The sequence below is a fragment of the Dipodomys merriami genome, unplaced genomic scaffold (assembly GCF_024711535.1).
Source record: "Dipodomys merriami isolate MVZ:Mamm:240054 unplaced genomic scaffold, mDipMer1.0.p SCAF_793, whole genome shotgun sequence".
Lineage (NCBI taxonomy): Eukaryota > Metazoa > Chordata > Mammalia > Rodentia > Heteromyidae > Dipodomys > Dipodomys merriami.
This window is the reverse complement of record NW_027206394.1, coordinates 170371-189822: the sequence shown is the minus strand read 5'-3', so window position 1 is coordinate 189822 and position 19452 is coordinate 170371. Positions and strand designations below refer to the sequence as shown.

Here is a 19452-nt window from a genome sequence, read left to right as displayed (position 1 = left end):
TTGGACACCAAAAATATGTACATGTGTCTGTGGACACCTGTTCAGGTGTTATACATGCCACGTCCTCGGCTGGAGAAAAGGCACGCAATGTTATTGCCCATTGTTTGGAGGCCTGGGCAGCCTGGGGAAAACCTTATCAACTTAAGACTGACAATGGACCTGCGTACACAGGACAACAGTTTGCCTCCTTTTGTCATCAAATGGAGGTGCAACTTATACATGGTTTGCCTTACAATCCCCAAGGCCAAGGCATTGTGGAACGTGCTCACCGCAAGATAAAAGAGTGCCTACAATAACAAAAGGGGGGAATTGGCCATGGCCGTACCCCAAAGGAAAGACTTTCTCTTGCTTTATTTACTATTAATTTTTTAAATTTGGATGCTCAGAGTCAATCCGCAGCAGATAGACATAATGAACCTTATGGCCCAGCAAAAGGGATGGTAAAATGGAAGGATGTCTTGACAGGGCTCTGGCGTGGGCCCGATCCCGTACTGACATGGGCACGAGGCTCTGTTTGTGTTTTTCCTCAGGACCAACAAGATCCGGTGTGGGTGCCTGAACGCCTCACTAGAAAAGCCCAGTGTGAAGAGGCACGAGATGCGGGGGGTGATGGTCCTCCTGCTCATCCTTGCGATGGTGCAACTGGGAAGACCAGTACCAAGATGGGGAACCCTGTCTGTGTTCCCGAGACCGATGCCCATACGACATGATGCATAACTGTTTCCTTGATTACAGCCTCTTCGGGTTCTGGTACCGTGACTGGTGTTGTGGCAACTGCTACGGGTTGCGGCGGCCAAAGTGTTAAACCTAAATCTTCTATTACTCACAGGCCTACCTCTGTGCGTGTATCCCCCATTTTTGTTCATTGTGAGTATGGAAGAACTTACCTTGTACATTAACCCAATGCTGGAATGCCTCAAAGTTTAAATATGCTTTAGTTACCCGAATGCCTCGTTGGGTGTCTGTGCCTGAGGATGCTCCTAATGCTATTGACCTAATCATCTTAAGGAGAAGGGCTGGGAAGGTGGCTCAGTGGTAGAGCACTTGCCTTGCATGCCTGAGGCCCTGGGTTCGATTCCTCAGCACCATATAAGCACAATGAAAAAAGCCGGACGTGACGCTGTGACTCAAGTGGTAGAGTGCTGGCCTTGAGCTGAAGAGCTGAGGGACAGCACCCAGACCCAGAGTTCAGGCCCAGGAAAAAACCTATTTAAAAAATGCTGCAAATTTGTCTAAACAGTTGTCTAGTTATCTTTTAGGTAATTGAACTGGGGAGTTCGACAGCCTGATGGAACAGCTCACGGTTGCCATCGTCATGGTGAACTCGACCTGAGTGGATGCTGGATTGGCGGAGGGGTTATCTTCATGTATCTCCGCTGCTATGAATCATCTCAAGGAGGGGGCGGGTTTGGGAGCCCTGATAGGCCTTCTGGTGTTAGCCTCCTTGGTATGTCTGTGGTGCATTTGCCAAATTAGAGGTTCTCAGCATCGCAGTGCAGCCATGATTATCCAAGCCTTTACAGTCATTGGAGCAGGTCAGTCCCCCTAAGCGTGGCTTGCCACCCTAAAACAATGAACACAGATTGCAAAGCCAAAGTACTGCAGTCGAGAGGCATGAGTTTTGCCCTCGAGGAGAGCATGTTTGATTGCACACGGGTTCGATTCGCCTTTTCCCGTCCTTGTGAAAAACGAATCAATGGACAGGCTGAGTCATCCCTAGAGAAGGTACCCTCTGGGAGAAGGCTTGTATGCAGTCCTTGCATTGCACAACAGGGATCAGACCTCTGTTCTCATCTGTGTTCTTTAAACAAAAAAGGGGGAACTGTAGAGAGCTGCGAGAGGCCGCACCTGGAAGATGGCGCCGGCTTCCGCCCTCCGCCTTCCCGATGGCAAGTGCTCTCGTGGTAAACAACTCCTGATATGGCTAAGGCAAAGAATCTGGCTTGCTTCCGCGCACCTGAACCTATTGGCGGTTCCCACGTGGCGTATCAGGGTTGGCTACCCAGCGGGTACTTAAGGCTGTGGGGAATTCTCCCCGGGGTTGGGGTCACAAGATTAAAAAAAAAGGTCCTGAATAAACGGCAGAGAGAAGAGTCCAGTGTCGAGTCTCCTTGCTGGTCGAGGCGGTAGCGACATATGGATATACCTGTATTATACCATAACTATGCTGTAAAAATAAACCTATTAGAAAATTTAAATTTGTTTTCTTTTGTAGCTCAGTACCAGAAGCTCAGGCCTATAATACTACTTACTCAAGAGACACTTCTCATCAATTCACCAGGAAAAAGCTGGGAGTGAAAGTGTTGCTCAAGTGGCAGAGTGCCCGCCACAAAACTAAAAGCTAAAACAAAAAGCTTGAGCCCTGTATTTAAACAGAATACTGGACCAAACTATTTCTTTTGTGTCCCTGTCTAACTTCTATCTTTCTAGAGTGAACTGAATCAGTACTGTTTCATTTTTACCAGAGAAAAAATTGGATCTGAAAATGGTGCTGGGAAAACTAGATATTCACCTTGAGAAGATTGAAACTCAGTTGCTATCTCTTACACCATACCACCTACACACACACACACACACACACATGTCGCTACCGCCTCGACCAGCAAGGAGACGCGACACTGGACTCTTCTCTCTGCCGTTTATTCAGGACCTTTTTTTTTTAATCTTGTGATCCCAACCCCGGGGAGAATTCCCCACAGCCTTAAGTACCCGCTGGGTAGCCAACCCTGATACGCCACGTGGGAACCACCAATAGGTTCAGGTGCACGGAAGCAAGCCAGATTCTTTGCCTTAGCCATATCAGGAGTTGTTTACCACGAGAGCACTCACCATCGGGAAGGCGGAGGGCAGAAACCGGCACCATCTTCCAGGTGCGGCCTCTCGCAGCTCTCTACACACACACACACACACACACACACACACACACACACACACACACACACACACACACACACACACACACACATTAATTCAATTTAATCAAAAGATCAGTGCTAGAGAACCTGCTATTGATTACATGTAACACTCAGATTAGCCCCTTCCAAGTCAAATCTCTGGGGTTAGGGAGTGAACTCCAGGCCAGACACACACTAGGCAATGCTCTAACATTTGAACTGTGCTTCTATCCCTTTTTTATTTAATATTTTTGAGAGGGTCTTACTACCTTGCTTCAAAGTGCCACTGAATGTATAATATCCTTGCACTGTTCCCCAAAAGCCCAAATTACAGCCTCTGCCAACATTTCCAGTTTTTCTCATTTTTCTTCCTATCTTCCACACACATAATCTCACTTCAGAAGATACTTTTCTCAGGTATTTGTTCTGATGAAAAACTGACTACTTGCCGGGTGCTAGTGGCTCACGCCTGTAATTCTAGCTACTCAGGAGGCTGAGATCTAAGGATCACAGTTCAAAGCCAGCCCAGCAGAAAAGTCAGTGAGACTCTTATCTCAAATTAACCACTAGAATACCGGAAGTGGTGCTGTGGCTCAAGCAGTAGAATGTTCGCCTTGAGCTGAAGAGCACAGGGATAGTGCCCAAGTCCAGAGTTCAAGCCCCACGACTTACGAAAAACAAACAAAAAACCTGACTACATGCAACCCAATTAATATGCAGCAATCCCTTGTATTTGATGCACTGACATTTTATAATCTAAAAAGAAAACAAAAAAATCCACTTAAAGTTCTATGAGGGCAGAGTGAGAAAGGTGAGGGGCCCTGGGATTAGACATGTGGAACTCCTGACCTAAGTGGCAGAGTAAGCACCTTCCCCACATCAGGACCTTCATGACACCAAATCTGCACCTTTGTCCTCTGTCAGTGTCCACAATGACTACCCCACTCATATCTGCCACCATTTTCAACTTGAGAGAAGCTTTTGGTTGCCAAGATGCTCAATGACAGAGCTCCCAGAGAAGGGGCTGCTTGCTGGACAGGAAGGCAGTGGTCTCTCCTGCTGCTGAGGTGTTTCCCTTGGAGGCACTTGGCCAACACCCTGCCCAGCACCAAGTTCCACCAGAGCTAGGTCATCAGCAACCTGAAGGGTGAGCCAGTCCCAGTCTTGTACTCTAGGGACAGCAGCTTCAGAGACTGCTCTTTCTCACAGGTGCTGAGCAGCTGCTGCCCAATCAGAAGCAGACCAAAAGAGGCAGGTCAACTCCAGTCTCTATAAGAACTAGCTGTTCCTCCAATTTGAAGAAAACACCTATAAATATAGAGACAAGTGTCACTTCATGCACAGCATCCACAAGCTCCACAGCCTAGCCTGCCATCCCAAGTGCAAGATCTAGTACCTTCCATGTCACCAACCTTTGCCTCTATGTGCCCTGCTGCCACTTCATCCACAAAGCCAAGGAACACAGAGCCCTGGCCAGGACCTTTCTGCAGACCTTCCCTATCTCCAGCATAGCTTTAGCTTTGCTGGATTTTCCAGTGCCAATGAGACTGCTGCCACCACAAGGCTGCTAGATAGCCCCACGTCGATCATCCCAACACCCATCCTGATTGCCGATGACCTCCTGGGCTCACCCAACCTTCCTGATGGCACCAATAACCCCTTCACCTTCTAGAGTCAGGTATTTGTTCTTTACCTCTTTCATGGGGCTGCCTTTCATGTCTACCCCATCACCTTCCTATTCTGATCCATGTCTGAGTTCTCTCACATGTTTGATTCTCATGCCACCCCTCAGAATTCTCTCTTGGGTCAAGGCTACCTGTGCAGTACAGCAGGAGCCATGCTAGGTCAGATTCCCCCATCTTGGACAATTCAGGAGACCTGCCCATTTTCAGAAAACTGTCCATCTCATATGACTAAAGCACCAGGGTAAGGAGGGACACCCCCAATCCATTCCTTCTACTCCCCTTCCTCCTGCACCACATCCTAGATCCAATTAATCACCAAAAAACCTGGAAGTGACCTGTATTTCAAGTGGTACAGTACTAGCTTCATGCTAAATGAAGCTCAAGGATAGCTCCTATCCTGAATTCAAGCACCAAGACCACCACAGAACATCAACAATAAAAAGATGAGTGATTTGGAAATGGAAAAAGGCCTTTAAATTCAAGTAGATCCACTGAAATGGAAAAAATAACCCTGTCCTATGACTAAAGGACTCAATATTGTACTTTATTTTACTTTTTATCAGTTGTGGAGCTTTAGTCATGGCCTGGGCAACGTCCCAGAACTTTTTTGCTCAAGACTAGCACTCTACTTCTTTAAGCAACAGCTACACATCTGGTTTTGGGGGTGGTTAATTAGAATAAGAATATCACAGACTTTCTTGCTCAGGCTGGCTTTGAATTGTGATCCTCAGATCTCAGCCTCCTAGAAGCTAGGATAACAAATGTGAGTCACCAGTGCCCAGCTAGGACTTAATATTTCTAAAAGAGGGCTGGGAAGTTGGCTCAGTGGTAGAGCACTTGCATTGCATGCCTGAGGCCCTGGGTTCAATTCCTCAGCACCACATAAGCAAAAAGAAAAAAGCCAGAAGTGGCGCTATGGCTCAAGTGGTAGAGCGCTAGCCTTGAGCTGAATTGCTGAGGGACAGCGCCCAGGCCCAGAGTTCAGGCCCCACAACCGGACCCAAAAAAATAAAATATTTCTAAAAGAGCAGTACTTTTCAAATTGCCTTTGCATTCAAAATACCCCTTACAAGATTGTGACCTGGGTTTAAATTAATTGCAAAATTCATTCTAAAATGTGTAAGGGACTATAAGAAATCCTAAACAAACTAATTGGATACTGCAAAAACAAGAGGAAGTTAAGTAGGGGAGGATGACTCACATCTGTGATCTTCGCTACACAGAAAGAAGAGATCTGAGGACGGTAATTCAAAACCCACCTGAGGAAGAAAAACCTTTCCAAAAATTATTTCCAAAACAACAACAACAAATATCCAAAATTGGAGCTATGGACATGAGAAAAAACTGTTCAAGGACAGTATTAACATGTACTTTTCCTTTTTCCTGTTTTTCTTTAGTTTAAAATTGCCATTGCCCAAATTTTGTTTCTCTGATATATTTATCTTTCATGCCACCTTGGAATTTGAACTCAGGACCTTGCTCTCTTGCTTATTTTTTGTTCAACGCTTGTACATAGAACTTTAGCTACACCTCTAGTTCCTGACTTTTACTGATTCATTGAATGAGGGTCTTTAAGATTTGTCTGCAGGTGCTGCTTTGAACCTCCATCTTTAGAATATGCCACTTTAGAAGCTACAATTAGTGAGATGGTCCATGACACCTGGCAAGTCATTTTCCATTTACACAAGTCTTCTTTCTCCTATTTATGATGTATTTTATGTCAGTGTTCATATTTCTTATGTATCTTTTTTCCAAATTTTTTATTGTGATTGATTACATAATTTCATAAATTTCAAAGTATTTTGGGATAATGATGCTTAGTTAAAGTCACAAACACATTCTAACACTCATGGGACAAATTGCCTATCATGGTCCATGAAGTGTATGATTTCTATGGGCTTTGACTATACAGTTATTTCTTCCATATTGAGTGATATTGCATAGTGTCAGCTGTTTTCTCTTTCCCACTCATTTCCTCCCTCCCATCGCTGCCTTTAAGTTGCTTGGTTTGTTTTGATCAATGTCCGGTGCAGCCGATGGGTCCCACTGTTGTATGTTTTCCCGTTTCCCTCTAGTTCTGTGTCCTCCTCCTAGTTTCCCTCCGATGTGCACATATATACCATATGTGGTCAGCGGCATGGGGTCATTTAGTAATCATTGGACTAGATGAGTGGGGGTCTTTTGTTTCTCGAGTCTTGTTTACTGTGTTGTATCACCTTATGTTCTGGATTTAACATCCACTTATCAGGGAGACCATGTGCCATTTGTCTCTTTCCTCTTGGCTTACCTCACTCAACATGATTTCTTCTAGTTCTATCCATTTCCCTGTGAATGCCATTATTTTATTCTTTCTAATGTCAGCATAATATTCCATTGGATATAAATACAATTTTTGATCCATTCATCTGTAGTGAGAGCATCTGGGTTTTTTCCATATCCTGGCTATTGTGAACAGTGCTGCAATAAACATGTAGGTGCATATGTCCTTGTATCCTGGTTCCTGTTGTTCAGGATAGATGCCTAAGAGTGGTTAGTGCATGGTGACAGGCTGGAGTCCACTTTTAGTTTTCTGCATGTGGCCGCCCAGTTTTCCCAGCACCAGTAGTTGAAGAGGCTGTGCTTCTTCCACTGTATGTGTTTGGCTCCTTTGTCAATTATCAGCTGATTATAGGCATGTAGTTTTATTTCTGGATCTTCTATTCTATTCCCTTGGTCTTTGGGGGTCTGTTTCTTTTTTGGGGGGGTCTGGTCATGGGGCCTGAACTCTGGGCCTGGGTGCTGTCCCTCAGCTCTTCAGCTCAAGGCTAGTGCTCTACCACTTGAGCCATAGCGCCACTTCCGGCTTTTTTCTTTTTGCTTATGTGGTGCTGAGGAATCGAACTCAGGGTCTCAGGCATGCAAGGCAAGTGCTCTACCACTGAGCCACCTTCCCAGCCCCTCAGGGGTCTGTTTTTGTGCCAGTACCATGCTGTCTTTGTCATTATGGCTCTATAATAGAGTTTGAAGTCAGGCATCGAGATCCCTCCCATGTTTTCTTTTTTGCCTAGAATTATTTTGGCTATTCTAGTTCTTTTGATGTCCATATGAATTTTTGGACTGTTTTCTTTCTGTATTTCAGCAATGTACATCATTGGGATTTTAATAGGAATTGCATTAAATTTGTATATTAATTTTGGCATTTTCACTACATTGTCTGCCTATCCAAGAACAGGGAAGGTCTTTCCACTTTCTGGTGTCCTCTATAATTTCTTTCTTTAAGTTTTTATAGTTTTCATTAAACAGTTCTTTTGCATCTTTGGTTAGGCTAATTCCTAAATATTTTATTTGGGGGGGGGTATTGTGAATGAGGCCGTTTCCTTGATTTCCCTTTGTGTACAGGAAGGCAACTGATTTTTGTGGGTTGATTTTGTATCCTGCTACTTTGCTGAATTAGTTTATAAGTTCCAAGAGCTTGAGGGTGAAGTTTTTGGGATCATGGAGGTATAGTATCCTGTCATCTGCCCAAAGAGATAATTTAACTTCTTCCTTCCCTATGCGGATCCCTTTAATGTCTTTTTCTTGCCTTATTGCTCTGGCTAAGGTTTCCAGAAGTATATTGAAGAAGAGTGGAGAAAGTGGGAATCCTTGCCTTGTTCCTGATTTTAGGAGAATTGGTTGTTTTCCCCATTAAGTATAATATTGGCTGTTGGTCTGTCGTATATGGCATTTATTGTTTTAAGGAATGTTCCTTCTATTCCTATTTTTCCCAGAGCTTTTAACATGAATATTGTCTCATATCAAAAGCTTTTTTTCTGCATCAATGGAGATAATCATGTGGCTCTTGACCTTGGGTCTGTTGATATGATGGATTACATTTATTAAATTATGTAGGTTAAACCATCCATGCATCTCTGAGATGAAGCCTACTTGGTCATGATGTATGTTTTTTTTATATGTTTCTGGATTCTGTTGGATAGAATTTTGTTAATGATCTTTGTCTGTGTTCATCAAGAAGATTGGTCTGTAGTTTTTTGTTGTTGCTGTTGTTGGGTCTTTGCTTGGGTTGGGGATGAGTGTGATATTGGCATCGTAGAATGAGTTTTGGATAGCTCCCTCTTTTTCTATTTCATAGAAGAGGCTGAGGAGTATGGTGTTAGTTCCTCATTAAAAGTCTTACATAATTCCGTAGTGAATGCATCTTGTCCTGGGCTTTTCCTTGTTGGAAAACTTCTGATTGCTTCCTTTATCTCATTGTAAGATATTGGCTTTTTTAATTGATTCGTTCTTTGCTCAGATTGGGTAACTTGTATTTCTCTAAAAATGCTTCCATTTCTGATAGGTTTTCTTTCTTTAGAGAGTATGGATTCTGGATATAGTTCTGTAGAATTGCTTGGATGTCTTGGGTATTTGTTGTGATTTTTCCCGTGGCATCCCTGATCTTGTTAATTTGGGTTTCCTCTCTTAAGTAATCTTGCCAAAGGTCCATCAATTTTATGTATTTTTTTTAAAAAAACAGCTTTTTGTTTTATTAATTTTATTTATAATTTTCTTAATCTCTAGCTCATTAATTTCAGCTCTTAATTTGGTAATCTGGTTCCGTCTAGTAACTTTAGGTTCCACTTTTTTCATGTTTTTCTAGTAGTTTACAACATGGGATTATTTACTTAGTCCATCTCTATTTTCTTGATGTGGACACTGAGGGCAATAAATTTGCCCCCTCAGGAATGCTTTTGCTGTGTCCCACAGGTTTCTTGATGTGTATTCATTTTCATTGAATTGTGGGATCCTATGTATCTTGTTAAATATTTTCTCCCCAAACTAGGTTTTTGATGTTATTTAGGGTGAAATTTTCTTAGATGTTTGCATGAAGCACAATGGATGTGTAATGATACTTGAATTCACTGTTGGAAGAGAGTCCCATGTACCACTACATTTACTCTGGAATTTGTCCCAATTGACAGATTATGAGCTTGAGGATCAAGGAGGAACACCTCTCTAGGATGTCTGGTCTGCTATGTCTGCTATGTCCTAGAGCTAGAGGCATGGCCTGGACTTTTGCCACTGCCTATGCATTTAATAGTTGCCTCTATATTCAGTAGATTCTCTTGTACAGCTACAGGTATTTCAACCCACTCAGGACCCATGTGCCTGGGTCATCAGATAATAGGAAGAAAAAATCCACAGTATATAGGATTCAAGAATTGTACAACATAAATATTGACATTTTAATAGAGTTAGAAGAGTAAATAAAATAAACATTTTACATCAATCATGACAAAAAGTAAAATAGATATTTTCCCAGGGAGGGGAGAAGGAACCTATAACACTAGATCTTCCTATAAGTTGCCTATAAGCAGAAATGCTAGGTCAGGCTAGTCAAAGGGATCTACCACCTCATTACAGAAAGGCTTCTCTTCCTGAGTTGAGGGAGGGACATATTCAAATTTCTCCATTGGAGACTGGTTTTCCTGCAGCAGATACTCTGTGAGGACAGACTCCCTTTCCTCAACCGAATCAAGCTTTGAGACATCACTTATTGGTGCTTCTGAACACAGACTGGGGAAATTTTCCTCAAACCCCACAAGTGCTGGTTTATCCTTCTTGCCAAGACATGTCCTGATTTGACTCACCTGGAGCTGATCTAGGCAGACTGTGAAAGTCAAGTGAATAAATTCTGGATCTTCTTCCACTGGAGTACCTGCAGGTTCATCTGCGTCATGTGTAGGGTTCAGAACAAGTGGGACATCCACAGGACTCGAAATCTGCTTGGTCTTTTCTGTAAATGGCCTTATCTGCTCTACATTCACATTCTTTCTGGAGTCCAGTGATGACTCCAGATCTCCATCATCACCATTGGTGACGCCACTGAGGGTTCTTTATTTCGAATTCAGAGAAAGCTGCTCTATGGTGATCGAAACCTGAGAATGTAAATAAGTAAAGGATTCTTAGAGTGGAGTCTATAAGTTCAGGTGTAATTAAACTGCCATGAGGTTTTAATGAAGAAAGCTATTGAACTTGAGTTTGGACTGAACAGTGGTGAGAAGGTAGGGAGTTTCTAATCAGCACCGATGCCTGAATATTTTCAAAAAGAAACAGGCATTACCTGGCAGAGAATATCCATAAAAGGACATTTTGTCAAGCTGGGTAGTACTAAGGGCTCCTGGCCAATCACCATCCTGAGAAGCCCATCCCTAGGGGCCTAGTTTCGATCACTACTCACAAAGTCTTGGCACCTATACAAGGACTCCTCTTTTTTCTAGCTCTGATAAATCATGTGTCACTCCATTGGTCAAGAAGGATGTGTAAGAGGAAGAGCAAGTCCAAGAATGCAAGTTGAATATGACATAGTATATGAGTTTATTCAGGGTGTCTTGGTTCCTGGGCTCATAGAAGTCATCAGTGGAAAAGTCCATCCGCAAAGTGAAGATGGAATAAAGGGTTCTGGGAGCAGATTGGTGGCAAGGTGAGAACCTGCCCTCCCCCTTCTCTGCCTCCCATAGCCCCTTTCTTACAAACCCCATGCAGAGGCTGTCCATCCTCTATGCAGAGGTGCATTTATTAGGAAGTGGGAGGAGATTCCTAGGATTAGGATGCTTCTCACAACCCAGTTCTAAGAAGCTGCTGCAAGACAATTCTCCAAATTTCTCACTGTGGGTTGTTCCCCCCAGGATATGATTCTCTGCACACAATATTCCCTGTCATTGATGAGAGACCACAACCACACCCACACCTATGCCATCTGCCAACTACTAAAGTCCCAAGCCTTAACTCCCTGGTGGAAATCATAAATAGTGTGCAAAGGAGAAATGTGTACTTTGAATCAGAAGCCTCAAAGATACCCAGTTTGCTAGGAGAGGCCTTCTCTTTGTGCCAGAGTTCACTTACTTCTTGTTCATCTTCCTTACAGTTAGGGCAGAGGGATCTGTACCTATGGGAGGACAGGAGAACATCACTTTAATGGCTCCTCTTTTCAGAACTAACAGGACACCTAAGGATCTGGCTAAGTCCCAGATGGGAATGTGAAACTGAGAGACAACAGTGAAGTATGTCTATTCAGTCCTGTGAAAATTCTGCTAAGAGGCTTATAGAAGTCTGTTCAAAGTAAATGTGCCAATGGTTCACCTCCAATCTTAGCTAATCAGGATGCAGAGATCTGAGAATCACCGTTTGAAGCAAGTCTGGCAGAAAAATTTGAAGACCCTTATCTAAAAGGCAGAAATGACCCTGTGACTCAAATGGTAGAGTGCTAGCTGTGAGCACCAAAATATTGGTACTTAGACCCTGAGTTCAAGTAGCAAGACATAAAAAGTAAATGGTTCAGGGCTTACAAATGGAAGGCATCCCTACTGGCTCAGAAGTCATTTATCCACCTTTGACACCCTAGCCCTTTCTCTGATTACATTATTTCACAGGCCTCCACGATTACTACTGAAAACTTATTTACAAATGGTAAATGTGATTTCCTGGAGCCTCAGCTAGGTGAGAGCTACTGGCTCATGCCTGTAATCCTGGTTTGTCACAGATTTCTAAAGCTCCAGTAGCTTCTGAGGGAAATGAAATGTCCTGGCTGGCCAGTCTTAAGAAATTAGTCATGGTGTGTTTTTCTTTGTCTTATGCCAAGTTCTTGTGAGAAGACCCCAGTGAAACAAACAGTCTCAGATTGGAGCCAGTACTCCCAAGACTCATCCATGAGGGCTGGCTGAGAAGCCCCAGATTGAAAGAGGAGCACTCACTTTTTAAACATAACAGCCAGCACTTGCTCCATTTTCCCACAGCCTATGGTTGTATAGGAAGTTTTGAATAAAGAAGAGATCTCCTTTCTGGTGGGCAGGGACTAGGTTAATCACAAGCATCTCCAGGCCTGCCTCCAAGCTCCATAATTTACAGGGTATATCCCAGGTTGGAGCCGACTCCTTTTCACACTAAGGTGGTAAAAAGAATGGATCTTTCAAACATGGAATTGGGAGCACACTTCAAATTGAGTAACTGTAATAGAGTGGATTGAAAACTACGTAGAAAGAATTATTTCAATATAGACACTTAAAAGCACACAAGAAGATGGTTCTAGTCTGAGTAGGATGAGATCAAATAGGTTTCCTATCATGATTACACCTCGCCTGAGTTGCTCTGTATTTCTCTTGGTTTCTACTTGGACAAAGGCCTGAGAAACTAGATTTGGTTCTTGGCACTGATCCAATGTCTGAAGCTTTGAGTGATGCACTCACTCTTGCCTGAGACCAGAGTCTCCTGACTTTTTTTGGGGGGGGGGGCATCATGGGGCCTGAACTCTGGGCCTGGGCGCTGTCCCTCAGCTCTTCAGCTCAAGGCTAGTGCTCTACCATTTGAGCCACAGCACAACTTCCAGCTTTTTTCTTTTTGCTTATGTGGTGCTGAAGAATTGAACCCAGGGCCTCACGCATGCAAGGCAAGCACTCTACCACTGAGCCACCTTCCCAGCCCCAAGTCTCCTGACTTTTGAACACAGAATAAGAACATCTTTCTTGTTCCAGAGCCACAGGCCAAATGAGCTGACTTGAGCAAACTTTCATAGTTTGCTATCACAGTTCCATGTTCTAATCCACTGTGAGGGAGGCAAGGTCACCTCTCAGGTTCCAATAATCTAAGCTGCTTGCTCACGTAAGACCTTCCCCAAAACAAACGAGTCTGAAATCACCACTTCAACATCACAATATACACATATGGACATAGTAAACAGCATACCTTGTTTGTCGAATCCCCTAGGTACTGGCATGGTCTCAGCTTCAAGGAGCCATTCTTAGGTCAGATCCATGCCTTATTAGTCACTATTCCTATCACTCGGCACAAATCATTTTACTTCTCAGGGCACTCTCAGCCTGCTATGTGCTTCCTGCACATGTTTTTTACATCTATATCTTAGGACATTATTTTGTTTCTGTATCCTAATCTTCTGTTTGCCCTTAAGGGCAATCATCAGCAAAATATGCAAGTACCTAGAGGTGGGAAGATCAAAGAAGCATTGGTAAACAAACATTACACACATAGATATTTTTACAGGTGTCCATTCTTGTAAGAAAAAAGACTTTTTTTATTCTGTTGCCAAATATTTTATGAAGTAGGGAAGGGGAGAAGGAAAAGGTGCTGCATTGTTTTTATTGTTATGATAACTATTATTTTAAGAATACTACAGCATTTAAGGAATGTTATATGTAAAGCTAGATAGAAAACTGCTATTTAGTTTTTTTTTACAAGCTATTTGTTTATACAGTACTTGCCTCTGAAGTCTTGGCTTCTGTGTGCCATGATCTATCCTTTTCCTTCAAGAAATACAAAAATGAATTTCACAAATTGCAGAGATGTTGTCCAATCTCTGGATGTGAATGTAAAATACAATGTTGCTTTAGAGAGAGAGAGAGAGAGAGAGAGAGTGAGAGAGAGAGAGAATATGTGTGTGTGTGTGTATGTGTATGTGTGCATGCTCACACACTCACATGAATGTTTTAGGCTTGTGCTCACGGTTACCTTGAGTATCTTCTGCTCAAAACTAGTGCTCTACTACCTAAGCCAAAACTCCACTTCCAGCTTATTGTAATTAATTGGAGATGAGAGACTCACAGAGTTTCTTGCCCAATCTGGATTGGAACTGAATCTTCAGTTTTCAATGTCTTGTGTTGCTGGGATTACAGGTAAGAGCCACCAGAATCTGCTGAGAGATCACGAAGGTTGCAAGTTTCAGTCAAGCTTCACAAAACACAATATCCAGCAACTCTAAATCCCTACATGATGGAATATGATGGAATGAGGGTAAATTAGGGGGATAGTATACTAGCATAACTTACATCATACTCTGGTCTCAATATCTACCATCACAAAACCAAACAAAATGAGGCAATTTAAAAAAAAATCCATCTTATAATAATTTAATTGTGAAAATAATTAAAAAGGGAAAATATTCATATTTATAGGGGATAGTGGATGGCAGAATAAGTAAAGGAAAATTGTATACTGCAGGAAAATTATTCTCTGGTATTGTCATGGTGGATATATGGTAATGCTTTACAAAGCAGCAATAAATAAAGATATATCTACTACCTATAATCTAACATGTCTCTATCCCTATCCACTTCCAATCCTTTAGTGAACATTATCAATTTATGGATGTTTATGGTATATTCCAAAATAACAAGTAGAGTCACGATGTTACCAAATTACATTGGTAATCAAAGTTTTAAGAGATGAAAGTGCGCTGGGAAGGTCGCTCAGTGGTAGAGCGCTTGCCTTGCATGCCTGAGACCCTGGGTTGGATTCCTCAGCACCACATCAGCAAAAAAAGAAGAAGAAAAAATACATGCAGACAAGGCAAAACTTTCAGGTTCCCTTCTAATTACTTCTAAAACCCACAACATAAAAGATCTCATTGAGATAAACAGATGGACACACAACTGTAATCCCTTTACTCAGAAGGTTTTGGCAGGAGGATTGGAGTATGACTCAAATGTGTTTGACACACCAAGACCTAAGGCAAAGCACATCAGTCCCATGAACTCCTGCCTTATCTTCTTTACTCCCTAGGTCCAGGATTATGGTGTTCACCACATCACAACCTGTTTAGTTATTTTAAGAAACAGATGGATGCCGGGCACTGGTGGCTCACGCCTGTAATCCTAGCTACTCAGGATGCTGAGATCTGAGGATCTCGGTTCAAAGCCAGCCAGGGCAGGAGAGACCGTGAGACTCCTATCTCCAATAAAAACCACCAGAAAACCGGAAGTGGCACTGTAGCTCAAGTGGTAGAGTGCTCGCCTTGAGCTGAAGAGCTGAGGGACAGTGCCCAGGCCCAGAGTTCAAGCCCCATGACCAAAAAAAAAAAAAAAAAAAAAGAAACAGATGGTTTTCCCTGATGCAAAGGGTCAGAAAAGGGTAAATGGTGTTCAGAGTCCTTTGGTGGAAACCAAGTCCTTAGCACAAAATGCAGGGATGTTCTTATTGGTCTGTTCCAATGTAAACACAGCAGATGGGCTCCTAACCCCAAGCCCCTGGACAGCAATGTCTCTGTGCAATACTAGGGTGAAGGCAGTTCCAGACACCAGAGGAAGAGCTGATTCTATGTGAGGTTGAAATACAGCAGGGTCAAGCTTACTTCTCAATACACACACACCACCACTACCCTTACCACCATTACCACTACCACCACCACACTAAAGAGTCTTTAGCATTCTGGCCATCTGCCTCTCCCCAAAACTTATGCTATTATACAAGTTATTCCAAGACAAACTCATCAGTGTTGAAGGGATTGAGTTGCCACTGTTCTTTCTACACCTTCCAGTGTTTCGTGTTTCAAACTAGAAAGGTCTAAGGTGACCACATAACTGCCTAAGTTGAAATGATGTTTGCATGGAGACCTAGCTATGTCATGTTGGACAAGCTGCATAACTTCAATCCTTGGGGTTTTTTAATCTGCAAATAAATAGGGATTAGTATAGGGGTGCATGCCTGTTTACCTATTTATGGACAGAAGGAGAATAGCAGACCACAGCCAAACCAATGTGAAAGAAAATGGGAAGAAGCAAAAGGACTGGAAGCGTGGCTACAGTGGTAATGTTGAGGTGCTGCCCTAACTTGTGGAGAGCCCTGAACATAATACCACTGGAATTCACCAAAGCAAATTGAAATACCTCAGAATGCCTGATAAAATGTCTGTAATAAATAATGAAAATATAAACGTGTCACACATCCCCTCACCCCCTAGTCCTCATATCCTATGCAGGACAGAGCTGAAAGCTCAGTAAAGACTTGGTGCTAAGGATACAGGCCTGGGATGGGCCTAGTGTGGCCAGAGTTGCTCTGACAGGTACAAGTTACCAAGCAAGAATGCATAGGTTGTCCTTCCTCACACATGTGTTCATTGCCTTCTCCAGGCTACGGGATGAACATGTCTGAAAGCACAGATAAAAATGTGCTATGCAGCTGGGAATATGGTTTAGTGATAGAATGCTTGCCTAGCATGCATGAAAGTCTGGGTTCGATTCCCCAGTACCATATAAACAAAACAAACAAAAGAAAGGTAAAAATTGCAATGTGGCTCAAGTGGTAGAATGCTAGCCTTGAGCAAAAATAGGCTCAGGAACAGTGCCCAGGCCCTGAATTCAAGCCCCAGGGTTGGCAAAACCAAAAACAATAATAATTTTTTAAAAAAAACTTGGTACTGCCATGTACCAAACTTGGTACTGCCTCACGCCTATAATCCTAGCTACTCAGGATGCTGAAATCTGAGGATTGTGGTTCAAAGCCAGCCTGAGAAAGAAAGTCTAGGTGACACTTATCTCCAATTAGCCACCAGAAAACTGGATGTGGCACTGTGGCTCAGATGGTAGAATGTGTGCCTTGAGCTGAAGAGCTCAGGGACAGCACCCAGGCCCTGAATTCCAGCCCCAGAACTGACAAATTAATTAAGTAACATTTTTTTCCACACATATCCTGAGCTCCCAACCCCACAACTACTGAATATAATATGACCAAAATGCAAACTTAAAGTGCACTGAAGACTCAGAGGCCTGGGTAGGAACCTAGAGTCACCAAAGTTGTTCTGGTTATCACCAACGCACCGAGCAGGAAGGGACTGGATGTCCTTTCTCACATACACCTTCACCTCCTTCTCCAGGCCGCAGAATGAACATGAAAGTATAGATGAAAATTTGATGCAGACTTGGAGAAAGGCGAGTGACCTGGGCAAGATATGAGTTTGCGAGAGCAAGTTCTGATGGGGTCTTTCTAGACCATCCCACATTGGGCCATATACCATGAACCTCTATTAAAGACACCAAGCTTCCATACTCTCCACATTTTATCCTACAGTCAGAAGAAGACAACATGCATCAAAATCTTGATGGCCAGGCTAAGAGCTGAGGTGCTTGCCTAGCTTATGAGAGGTCATGGGACACAATACCACTGGAATTTACCAAAAAGAAATAGAAATAATTTTGAATGCCTAATAAAATGTGTATCAAACCTATATGATGAAAACAAAAATCTTTTTGTGTTGGTCCTGGGGCTTGAACTCAGCCTAGGTGCTTTTCTTGAGGTTTTGTTTCCCTTTTGGGGGAAGGGGGGAAAAGGAAGGGAATGGTTGGTGATTATTGAAGAAAAAGGACTTTTCTACCTGGACTGGGTTCAAACTGCAATCTTCAGAGCTTCGCCTCTTGAGTAGCTAGGAAAGCAGACATGAACCACTAGCACCTGGCAGAAATGTTTTCCACAGATCCCCTTATGCCCTAACTCACTATCTTCTCCAAAGCAAGATTTGTTGAGGTCCAGCCAAACCATACTACATTAGGCCTTATACCCAGATCCTACACTCATAATTCCAGGCTTCTGAACCCTTTGCATTTTCTCAACACCCAGCACCTGAAGTGAAAGGAAGTCTCTGTAGAACAAGGGTTCAGCATCCTGGAGCCTCTTTTATGCTGAGAGTGATCTGGAGTATGGCTGAGAACAAAAAGAAAAAGCCATCTAGAACACACTTTCTGCTCTCACCTTCTGATACCACCGCCCAGCTTCTAATGAGACAGATCTCAGGTCAGGCCTGACACAGTGATGGTAAGGGACATGACTCAGTGTAAAGGTGCCTACCTAGCTTGAAGGAAGCCATGGAACACAGTATCATTTTCATGTTCTTAACTCTAGACAAAATACTTTCATATGCCTAGTACAATGGAAATAAAACCTAGATACTGGAAAATGAATGTCTTATACAATTTCCCCAACCCCTAGGCTTTGCTAAGGACATGAAAACTCTGAACAGGCTGATAATAGATGCAGATTCTGAGTTAATCAGACTAGGAATTGGCCAGAACATGAAGCAGGCCCAGACAATGAACATGGCCCAGACCTGAGCAGGTCCAGAGTTGAAGCAGGCCAGGTGCAGACCCAGACTCAAAGCAACCAGGACTCCAAGCAGCCAGGACTCAGAGCAGCTCAGACTCAGAGCAGGCATAGAAAAGATGTGGACATACTGTCTGGGAAGGTGGCTCAGTGGTAGAGTGCTTGCCTTGCATGCGTGAAGCCCTGGGTTCAATTCCTCAGCACCAAATAAGCAAAAAGAAAAAAGTGGGAAGTTGTGCTCAAGTAGTAGAATGCTAGCCTTGAGCTGAAGAGCTGAGGGACAGGGCCTAGGCCCAGAGTTCAGGCCCCACAACTGGACCCCCCCCCAAAAAAAAAGGAAAAAAAAGAAAAGATATTGGGCATAGGCTGGACTACAAGGAGGCCCAGGAACAGGTCTGGAATTGGAACCAGCATAGACTCAGAGTGGGCACAGAGTCTGAGGGGCCTAGACTAGGAACAGTCTTGGACTCAGACTCAAAGGACACCTGGACTCAGAGTAAGCACAAGAAACGGACTTTGACTTGGACTATGTGCTGCGGACTTAAAGGAGGTCCAGGCTAGAAATATGCCTGTAACCAGAACTGGTGCAGATTTCCGAGCAGGCCCAGACTACAAAAGGCCTGGACTCGGACTCTAAGGAGGTTTGGACTCCAGGGAGGGCCAGACTCGGCACAGGGTTGTATTCACTAAAAACAAAATGAAATCACTTAGTAGGACTAATGAAATGTGTATATGTGTATAAGACCTATATGCTTCATATGTGCAATTAATAATTTAGAGGAATAATGTAGAAGTAACTTGTATTGAAGCTCTTCTGCTTTCATCCTTGCTATGACCTCTTCCAAAAACAAAAATCTCTCCTCACATTCCCAGGCTCTGCAACCCCTTCCTAGCCCAGCCCTGAATTAGCTGTGTGTATCAAGCTGGACACCTACATCTCTTGAGCCTCAGTTTTTCTGAGAAAAAGGAAATGAGACCAGCTTCTACTCTGACATCAAATGCCCAATTCAAAAGGTCCCTCCTCTGAGAAGCTT

At 43.2% G+C, this 19452-nt stretch overlaps 1 long non-coding RNA gene across 3 annotated transcripts in view; it reads right to left on the bottom strand.

Moving 5' to 3' along the window:
* The window catches only part of LOC138818914 (uncharacterized), a 72841-nt gene that overhangs the window by 28864 nt on the left and 24525 nt on the right, over positions 1 to 19452 (bottom strand). The window contains exons 2-3 of one of the 3 annotated variants that reach the window (XR_011369262.1): positions 14153 to 14243; positions 10189 to 10476 (exon numbers count right to left, since the gene is read on the bottom strand). The exons of 1 other annotated variant lie outside the window; for it this stretch is intronic. This is a non-coding gene — a long non-coding RNA (uncharacterized lncRNA). Of the gene's footprint in view, positions 1 to 9862; positions 10477 to 14152; positions 14244 to 19452 lie in introns of those variants that run through there. One more of the 3 variants, XR_011369261.1, reaches the window with a different exon arrangement.